The sequence below is a fragment of the Rhinopithecus bieti genome, unplaced genomic scaffold (genome assembly GCF_001698545.2).
Source record: "Rhinopithecus bieti isolate Rb0 unplaced genomic scaffold, ASM169854v2 scaffold_7683, whole genome shotgun sequence".
In the NCBI taxonomy this organism is placed as follows: Eukaryota; Metazoa; Chordata; class Mammalia; order Primates; family Cercopithecidae; genus Rhinopithecus; species Rhinopithecus bieti.
The window spans coordinates 302111-311535 of record NW_016805834.1 but is presented as its reverse complement, the minus strand read 5'-3'; the positions used below and the strand labels follow the sequence as shown (position 1 = coordinate 311535).

Here is a 9425-nt window from a genome sequence, read left to right as displayed (position 1 = left end):
TATATATAATTATTGTATATAAAATTAAATGCTTAATAACAATACACACTAAAATTAAAACAGTAACATAAATTAACACAAACCCTATAAGTAAGAAAACAAAAACTTTTGGAAGCATTCCACGTTGACTTTGTGTATTTCTGTACAAACAGGAAGAAAAAGGGCTTTGTCAAGAAAAGGAGAGAATGAGAAAGAGGTTCTGTTGGAATATATCATCCAATAATGTGTTTTAGGAGAGCATATGAGTGATGTGGTATATTTTATAAGCCTTTCAATAATGGAAAATAATTGAATTCCCTTCAGAATCAAATGACAAATTTGGTGGAAATAAAATTCTTACATCAAAATATTTTTCCTTCAAACTTCCAAAGAAAAGACCTCTGCCACACCCAAGACTACACCAGGTTACATACATATACTTACACACACACATGCACACATACACACACACACACAAACACACCCCTTGCATTTCACCTTCTGCTGCAATATCATATATATAATTATTTCACTATGGAGTGGCTTCTCCACCATCCTGCAAATTCCATAATAATAAAGAATGTGCGTATTTTATTTGCATTTTTTTCATGTAGGTTTGTGTCAGATACAGATTAAGTGTACAATAAATAAATGAGCAAATGACCAAATTAAAAGAAATCCATAAAAGTTTATGTGTTTTCTTTATTTTCTTCTGTTATTTATAATTAAAGCAAAAGTATCTAAGGAAAGGTACATTTTGCTTTGTAGTGAATACGCTGTATAGTCTAAGCATGTGCTTAAAGGGTTTTTTAATTCTATTTTGAATTTAGTACAAATCTGTCTGTTCATGAAGCATTTTACAGTCTGGTTTTGTTTTGTTTTGTTTTTTTCTTTGTTTGTTTGTTTGTTTGTTTCTTGAGACAAGGTCTTGCCATGTCACCTTGGAGTGACATGGAGTGCAGTGACACAATCACGGCTCACTGCAGCCTCGACCTCCTGGGCTCAAGGGATCCTCCTCCCTTAGCCTCCCAAGTAGCTGGGACCACAGGTGCACATCACCATGCCCAGCTAATTACCCTGTCTCTACAGTCTGTATTATAGAACTTTTTTAAACATTTGGAATAATTTGGATTCCCAGGGTAATTATGTCCATTATTAATGCAAGATTTTGGGCAAAAGTGTAAATAGCAATAATAGCTAACACAGAGTGCTCCCTTTTGTGTCAGATACCTTTCCAGGAGCTTTATTAAACATACAAGTTAATTCCAAATTAATTCTGTGATGTTATGTTAATTTTATATCGATGAGTCATCTGAAACAAGCAGAGGTTAAGAAAGTTGTCCAAAGTAAGGAAGCCATGTGGGAGAGAAGAGACTCTTTTTTTTTTCAATGTTCAGTTTCCTTTAATGACCCCCGTCTCCCTGAAGGGGCAGATGCAGGCAGCTAGGCGTTGGCAAGAGATGTTCACTTGAAGATCGTGCCTTGATTGAAGTCTTGGCCAACATGCTGGAAGTCCCCCTCCCAGGAAAAGTACTCTCGAACTTTCACTATGGATATATTTGGATTCCAAGTGTCTCCTCACTGCCAGAATCCAGTTTCCTCCGTATGTATGATTCATAGTCCACCTGCCAATTTGCACTCAGAGGAAAGGCAAGCTCCTGGCCTCAGAAGACCCAGACTCTAGAAATGGAGCTGCTATTGTTGGTTCCAAAGGGGATGAAACTGGTGAAAGCATTCTTCCTCAGCTTGTCCAGTCGCTGGAACATTCCAGTGATGAGATTGCAGCTCATGAAGATCTGACTGAGTGAGTTCATCAGGGCAGCGATACGCTGAGTATCACAGGGACTAGACATCCTCATCAAAGTGCTCCCAAAAATATGGCAGTGCCACAGGGAGTGTGTCCTTGTTGGAGTCCTTGCTGCTTAAATTCATCCAACACGGTCAGGTGCGGCAGCTCACGCCTGTAATCCCAACACTTTGGGAGGCCGAGGCTGGCGAATCACCAGGTCAGGAATTCGAGACCAGCCTGACCAACATGGTGAAACTCCATCTCTACTAAAAATACAAAAAATTAGTCGGGCATAGCAGTGGGCGCCTGTAATCCCAGCCGCTCAGGAGGGTGAGGCAGGAGAATTTTTTGAACCGGGGAGGTGGAGGTTGCTGTGAGCCGAGATCATGCCACTCACTGTACTCCAGCCCGGGTGACAGAGTGAGACTCTGCCTCAATAAATAAATAAATAAATAAATAAATAAATAAATAAATATTCATCCAACACAAAGGTACTCTTGGGCAGGTGAGCGGAGGGGTCCTTGGCCTTAGGCTCAGTGGCCAGCACCTGCTTACATTCATCCATCACCTCTTCAGGAGCAGGGGCAGCCGCCATTTTCTTCTCCTTCCAATCAGCCTGGGGCTCTGCTTCTCTTCCTGTGAACCCTGCTTTTTCCGTAGGGTGTCTTTTTTAGGTTGGCTCTCGGCACTTTTTAGATCAAATGGGCCTCTTCCTCACACAGTTTCACTTCCCCCAAACAGCCGGGAACTGAGACTGGTTAATGCAGGTGACGGGACAGCGGTATAACATTATATATACATAAATAAATATAATATATTATTTTAATATTTAAAATATTATTCAAAATATTTTGTTTTGTATATATATAAAAATTACATATATAGATAAAATAAGGGAAGGTGCATTGTATATATAATTATATATTATAATAATGATATATATTATAAATATGATAAAATATATTACAAAATTCGGAAAGGCTTGGTGGAAAGAAGGTCCTATGACCTGCTTATACGGCTACAAAAGGGTGCAGACGACTGTGATGTCAGCCACTCACTCATTCACCCACCAGAAACGTCTTCATCTTCAAGTGAGCATTCAGCAGCCCCAGAATTCGCCTCACTTCCTCCTTTGCATTCTGAGTGGCCTGCTTGTTGTGGTGCCTGATGCTCATGTGGGGAACACCCAGGTCCTGGCTGGGGGCGCTCTACCGCTATCAGCAAAGCTCACCCACTGCGCCACCTAGGCTACTGCTTCGGGTGTACTTCCCTGCAGCAACTCATTGCTCCATAGTAGGTAATGGCATTGCTCTCAAACACACAGAACCCATAATCACCCTCAAATGCTGGATACTTGCCAGCAGGAAATTTGCAGAGAAATTCAGGGGTGCGATTGGTTTGGCCAAAGTGGAAGTGGGGTGGTGCGGACAGCGCATGGACCTGAGCCCCGCTGTACTGAGCAGCAATGAGGGCCCTGAGGCTCTCCAGTTTTCAGGATATGTGTACAGGGTCCCAGCTGCCATGGTGATTCCGCAAAGAAAGGGACAAGAAGAGATTCTTTCTGAGGTTTAAGATACATACCATCTATATGTACTTAAAATATATATTCATATGCATAGAAAAGACATGTAAAAGAAGCTCAGCAGAGGCTACTTCCCCAGAGGACTGCAGGACTTAGGATCTACAGTGAGAGGAGGATTAATATTTTACTATAAATGTTTAACTTTGTACTGTTTGAAAGGTTTACTATGTGCATATGTCATATTGTCAGTTAAAAGAATAGACAGAGCAAATCCTACCTACCCTGAAATGTGTGTTTTGTTCCACTTGGCAAGAAATGCCAAATAAAGGGAGGAAAGCCAAGGCCCAAATTGTCAATATCATAGTCTTGCACATGACCAGTCCTGTATAGCAAAGAAAGTATTTTGGATAATTTATAAACATTGAAATGTGTATTTTATACATTTTATATCTATGCCTTTGGAGAAAAATATATTACAAAACAAAGTGTAACTTGTATCACTTTATTTGAATTATTTTACATGTTGATTTACTTTAGAAAGCCATTGTGAAATGTGCTTCTACTGTAATATATGACTGTGTGTTGGTCACTTTATTAATAGAATAATTACATTGTGCTTTTTTTTCACATGTATTGGCACTCAAAAGTATTTCTTTGAAAACAGCACTGACTTTTTGATCTCCATAATTCAAGTCTTGTAATCATTCAACATCAAATAGGGAGGAAAATTCATCATTTTCAAAGCTACGCTGAGGTGGTATTATGACATGTCATTCTAAGATATTGTTTCTCTTGTCAGAAAAACACCTGTAGAAAGAATTAGTCTATTTGTCTATTTCAAAGGGACTTTTTTCAAAAGCTGAAATCTGAAAACAAAACAAACAAAAATAAGTGATAAAGGACAAGACTTGTGGTAGGATGAGCCACTGTTATTTTGCCTTCTGCTCAATCCAACTCACAAAAGAAATACTTGTTTGGCAAATGAGTAAATGGTGGTATTATTTACTGAAGCTGACTATACAACATACTCAAACAAGGATAGTTTGAGAATAAAAGGATGTATTATCCACTATCCTCAGCAATCTAACGCAGAAGCAGAAAACCAAACACCGCATGTTCTCCCTTGTAAGTGGTTGCTGAACAATGAGAAAACATGGACACAGGGAGGGGAACATCACACACTGAGGCCTGTGGGAGGTGGGCAGGGGGAAAGAGCATTAGAAAAAGTAACTAATGCATGCCGGACTTAATACCTAAGTGATGGGTTGATATGTGCAGCAAACCACCACGGCACACATTTACCTATGTAACAAACCTGCACGTCCTGCACATGTACCCCAGAACTTAAAAAAAAAATTAAGAATTGTTAAAAAGATGCAATACCAATAATTACTCTATGACAACAGGTGTAAGCTAAGACTGTCCTGGGCATATCAGATGGCTTTTGCTACACAGCATACTAGCCATTGGATTTAAACAACAATATTTTTTTTAATTTCATGATTCTATGGGTCGCTTAGGAAGATTTTGTGGCTTGGGCCTGCTTGGCTGTTTTTCTCTGGACTCATAGACAGAATGCAGGCCAGTTGGTGGCTGAATGATCTAAGATAGCTTCTGAATCATTCTAGGCTCACAGCTCTGGCAGTTGTCAGCAAATGTGCAGCTTGTCTTATTATCCACAGGGTTGGCTCTTCCACGTGATGGCTATGGCATTCTACAGGCAACAAAAGTTGAATCTAAGACCTCTTGAAGCCTGGGCTCATAACTCATACATCTTGTACCTCATCATTTTTACTATATTTGATGTATTAAGGAAAGTTACAAAGTCAGTCCCAGATTTAAAGAGTGGAGAACTAGACTCCACCATTTAATGAGAGTTACTGACAAGAATTGTGACTATTTGTGCAATCCAAAACTCTAGGCACACTAGAATATATGATCAGCCTGCATTTTCTGAAACTAGGAAAGCTAAAAGAAGTACAGCATCTTCCCAAATACCACAAAACAAAGGCTATGCTCCTGCCCTGTGACTTCAAATACAGGTCTTAGAATTATGAAAATATCTCTGAAAGCCAGAATAGGACCTCAAAATGCTAAAAAGGTTATATAAAATGAACCTTCTGTGTTGTTAATAAAATAATCCTGTAAACCCTCCCTAAGTCATCCACATTCTCAAAATGCAGTAGGTACCTTTAAAGCCAGATATTTAAATCAGGCCTATTCACTCACAATACTGGTCAAACAGAAGGTATTTGCCTGTTTTTGATCTTTTGTTCCTGGTCTCTCATGCTACCTCTGGGAGCAAATACTCTTACAGCTCATGGATTCTTATCTTTGGAAGGGACATTTTGATCATAGTTGCAAAATTTTTTTATCACAAATAGACCATTAATTAGTTCTCTGTAGCTTTGTCCATTTCTTCCTAAAGAAATTAAAAGGAGTTCAGATGGAACTCGGAGCATCACTTAAATGGGAAGGATGTGCCAAACCCAGGGATCTTATGACTTCACAAGTTCTTAGCTTCAGTGCTCTTCTGGTATTTTCACCTGCCTCCTTTGGCTCAAAATATAAGCTGTCCATTAGTCCACAGGGTAACCAGGTCTTCACCTCCTCCTGCACCCAGTCAACTCTCAATGAACCAAGTTTTAAGGGGAATCTTTATTTTTTATTTTATTTGTTTATTATTATTCATGTTGTTTGTTTGTTTGTTTTGAGATGGAGTTTCACTCTTGTCTCCCAGACTGGAGTGCAATGGTGCATTCTCACTCTCACTGCAACCTCTGTCTCCCAGGTTCAAGTGATTCTCCTGCCTCAGCCTCCTGAGTAGCTGGGATTACAGGTGGCAGCAACCACGCCCAGCTAATTTTTGTATTTTTAGTAGAGACGAGGTTTCACCAAGTTGGCCAGGCTGATCTCAAACTCCTAACCTCAGGTGATCCATCTGCCTCGGCTTCCCAAAGTGCCGAGATTACAGGTGTGAGCCACTGCGCCTGGCCAGAATCTATTTTTAAAAGCTCTCGAGTATCTTGCTGAGTTATCAAGTTGGGGACACATAGATATCATCAACAAGTTTATAATTGAACCTAAATCTTTTATTTAATCTTTCTCCAAATGCAAATCAAAATCACTATGAGATACTATCTCACACCAGTTAGAATGGCGATCATTAAAAAAACAGGAAACAACAAGTGTTGGAGAGGATGTGGAGAAATAGGAACACTTTTACACCGTTGCTGGGACTGTAAACTAGTTCAACCATTGTGGAAGACAGTGTGGTGATTCCTCATGGATCTAGAACTAGAAATACCATTCAAACCAGCCATCCCATTACTGAGTATATACCCAAAGGATTTTAAATCATTCTGCTATAGAGATGCATGCACATGTATGTTTACTGCAGCACTATTCACAATAGCAAAGACTTGGAACCAACCCACATGTCCATCAATGACAGACTGGATTAAGAAAATGTGGCACATATACACCATGGAATACTATGCGGCCATAAAAAAGGATGCATTCATGTCCTTCGTAGGGACATGGATGCAGCTGGAAACCATCATTCTCAGCAAACTATCACAAGAACAGAAAACCGAACACCACATGTTCTCACTCATAGGTGGAAATTGAACAATGAGAACAGTTGGACACAGGAAGGGGAACATCACACACTGGCGCTTGTCGTGGGGTTGGGGGAGTGAGGAGGGATAGCATTAGGAGATATACCTAATGTAAATGATGACTTAATGGGTGCAACACATCAACATAGCACATGTATACATATGTAACAAACCACACGTTGTGCACATGTACCCTAGAACTTAAAGTATAATAAAAAATAAAAGATAAAAAATCTTCCTCCAAAGGGCATTAAGGAATCTAAACAGATAAGCAAGAAAAATCCAAATAACCCCATGAAAAAGTGGGCAAAGGACGTGAATAGCCAATTCTCAAGCAAAGATATACAAACAGTCAACAAACATGTGAAAAACTGCTCAGTGTCACTAATTATCAAGAAAATGCAAATTAAAACCAAAATGAGATACTACCTTACTCTTGCAAGAATGACCATAATTAAAAAATCAAAAGATAATAGATGTTGGCACAGATGTGCTGAAAAAAGAATACATTTACACTGCAGGTGGGAATGTAAATCAGTACAATCACGATAGAAAACAGTACGGAAATTCCTTAAAGAACTAAATGTAGAACTGCCATTCAATCCAGCAGTACCAATACTGGGTATCTACCCAAAGAAAAAGAAGCCATTACATGAAAAAGCCACATGAACAAGCATGTTTATAGCAGCAAAATTTGCATTTCCATACACATGAAACCAACCTAAATGTTCATCAACCAACAAGTGGATAAAGAAAATGTGGTATGTATACATCATGGAATGCTACAGAGCCATAAAACAGAATGTAATAATGGCCTTTGCAGCAACTTGGATGGAGCTGGAGGAGATTATTCTAAGTGAAGTAACTCAGGAATGGAAAACCAAACATCGTGTGTTCTCACTTATAAGTGGGAGTTAGGCCATGAGGATGCAAAGCCTTTGGGTACTAGTGGAGGAGAGTGGGAAGGGGGTCAGGGATAAGACTACATATTGGGTACAGTGTACACTGCTTGGGTGACAGGTGCACCAAAATCTCAGAAATCACTACTATAGAACTTATCCATGTAACCAAAAACCACCTGTACCGCAAAAACTATTGAAATAAAATAAAGACAAAAAAAAATTTAAAAAGAAAGAAAATATAATGTATACATTATTTTCTAAGAAGAAAGAAATTATTATTTTGGTTTCTCTGGAACATTTTTACTAGAAAAAAAATTGCGCATCACTGACTAAAGAAATTCTTGTAGTAAAACACCTGCTTCCTGTAAATTAGAACAGTTTCTTAGGGATATAGCTGACAGATGCCACTTTTATGTAGTGAATCTTCAAAACTCGTACATTATTCTCTTGAAAAGAAGCCTGAAATGTATAAAAATGAACAATAGCAACTACAGAATACATGGAAAAGAAAATTCCTGCTCAATCACACATAGACTAATGCAGAGCAAAATCTGCACAAAGAGCAAGATTTGCTCTTGCTTTTTCTTTCCTTTGTGTACACCCAACACTATTAAAGTAATAATGGCAACAATAACTATGACTATCAAATCCTCCACTAGGTGCCAGGCCTTTCACTAAGCACTTTACTTGCATTCATCTATTAAATCTTCAACAAACTATGAGGTAGCAGTGTTAGAATCCGGAATGTAAAAGTGTTAAGTAACTTGTCCAAAGTCACACAGCAGATAAGTGACAGAACTGAGATTGGAACCAGGTTGTCATCCTCCAAAGCCCATAAAGTTCAACCATTGCTACAACCTGCCATAGAATATGATGACTAGGGGTAGAGCAAAGGTGGAAAGGTGACAGGATCTGAAGACATGTTCATGGTTTCTCAACCTATGCTTAGTAATAACTACAAATTTGACCTCTAACTTTGGATTCTCCCAAAACTAATGATCAGTCCATAATGCAGGTGAGTAAATAATATTCAAATATCTATGTGTTTAAATAGATGCTCCTACTTGAAAGTGGAAAGTGAAAGGAACATCATGTTCCAAATGTGCATTCATTTTCTAATCCTTTATACTGGACATTATTAAGCTAAAGTGTGAATTTTTGTTATATTTTTAGGGAGATTTTAGTTGCTCATTTTTGTTTCCATATCTTATTCAGGTCTGTCAATAAGATGAACATTTATTTTCTGCAAAATCAATAAAAACTAATAGCACTCAGGGGTTGCCAACTATGTGAACAAAAGTCTGTAGCAGGGATTAACTGATGAATTCAATTGACTGGATCTCATTCAAGGGGGCAAAGAGGAAACAATGCAAGTCTTCCTCTCCCACATAACATTATGTGAATCTTCCTGCCAGAAAAAAAACTTTCACCAATTTGCCAAGTATTTGAGTTTTTTTCACAACTAGTGTAGCAAAAGTTAGCTGTATGCATTATCCTTAATTTAAAATAATTTTATATAAATGTGATTTATGCCTCAATTGGCAGTAAATGGCAGATATTATATATATATATAATATATCTTTTATTTTTCTTTGCTTCGAATCTTATATATT

At 38.4% G+C, this 9425-nt stretch overlaps 1 pseudogene; it reads right to left on the bottom strand.

Annotated features, from left to right (window-relative positions):
• Positions 1–1443: 1443 nt before the first annotated feature.
• LOC108530773 (elongation factor 1-gamma-like) lies at positions 1444–3291 on the bottom strand (annotated as a pseudogene).
• Between the last annotated feature and the right edge of the window lie 6134 nt (positions 3292–9425).